Raw genomic sequence first — 1,349 nt, forward strand, 5'->3', positions numbered from 1 at the left:
ATGAATAAATTAAGCCAACATTTTTGATAGAAAGGCTCAATTAAAAACTCTAAGTCATTTACAACATTAATAATCACTTCAACTAAGGGATCAAACAAATTAAAAAGCTAACTCTGTTATGCCACTAAATTTTTAAAGATCTTTAGCAATTTATACAATTCATCTCCGTTAACAATGGAAGGAAAAAATTCCTACCATTGTGATCTCCAAAAAAAATCCTCAAAGTAATTTTAAAAATAACTTTTAAATTTTTCCGACTAGGAAAAACGAAACAAAGAAAAAAAAAAAAAGGCTGAACTGAACCTAATTTCACCCTCCAAGATAGGTATTTCGAAGGAAAAAAACCGTCTTCGAAGGTTAATAAGCAGGGCTTAGGGCAACTGAGGGACAATTCCTTCCACAATTATTTGAATTACAGTTCAGTACTCACAGGACGCTTTTCACTAGACTACAGAAAAAGTTTCATGTTACAGACGGTCACAGCGGTGGCTTTCTCGGACCTCTCTCCCCACCCGGGCCCAACCGACACTCCCGGAGGACCAACACGTGCTTCGGGAAGTAGAACAAAGTTCCGTTGGTCCTCCAGGCAGTTTCTATTTAAAGGCGCAGTGATCCAATTTATGTACGACGACTCATTGCTTCGAGGAGAGCAAAAATACTATGAATACGGTGATTTGTCATGCTTCAAAGATTTAAAAAGGCATAGGAGATTTTCTTCAGGTTTTCTTAGAGTGTAACAAGTTAATAACACACAGTCTCTATCAATCATTTCTCCCTGATCCAAAGATCAGGAGGATCTAGCCAGGGTTTTCCCAACTTTTGAAATATGTTTGTATTAGGGTAGGAGGGCAGTAAGGATTCCTGAATGGAAAGAAGATGAGGAAGAGAAAGGATGAAGGAAAGGATGGAGATAGGACTAGAGGGAGGAGGAACGAGGAAAGGAGGTGGGGGGGTGGTAAGGAGGAAGGAAAAAAAAATAAAGCAGACAAGCAAAGCTAAGCCAAAGCAAGCAGGTATGAAGTCCCAAAGAGAAATGGAGAAACTAGATGTAGACAGCTTTTCTGTTCCCAGAAGGCCTCATTGTACTTCCTGCAATTTGTGTCCAGGATATTCTACCTTAGCCCTATAAATACACATTGTACTGGAGCAGAGATGAGTATGGGGTGGGAAACAGAGAAAGATACAATTCTTCATTTGTCTTTCTGCAGTGCTACTCCAGCAGGTAGAAAAAGATTGATCAAATCAACCAAGGGAAACTGAAAGGTTTTAACACAAATAAAGCAGCATGGTATAAATTACCGGATGGAAAATGTATGTAATTACTATGTAAATATATAAGTTGAATCTTT

At 38.4% G+C, this 1,349-nt stretch overlaps 1 protein-coding gene across 3 annotated transcripts in view; it reads right to left on the minus strand.

Moving 5' to 3' along the window:
* Positions 1-1,349, minus strand: part of TSC22D1 (TSC22 domain family, member 1) — a 179,899-nt gene that overhangs the window by 77,178 nt on the left and 101,372 nt on the right. The window contains exon 1 of one of the 3 annotated variants that reach the window (XM_012648936.1): positions 431-486. The exons of the other annotated variants lie outside the window; for them this stretch is intronic. The gene's annotated coding sequence lies outside the window, so the exon portion shown is untranslated. Of the gene's footprint in view, positions 1-430; positions 487-1,349 lie in introns of those variants that run through there. 3 annotated transcript variants of the gene reach the window in all.

This window comes from Propithecus coquereli, unplaced genomic scaffold (genome assembly GCF_000956105.1).
Source record: "Propithecus coquereli isolate 6110/MARCELLA unplaced genomic scaffold, Pcoq_1.0 Scaffold11, whole genome shotgun sequence".
Classification (NCBI taxonomy): Eukaryota; Metazoa; Chordata; class Mammalia; order Primates; family Indriidae; genus Propithecus; species Propithecus coquereli.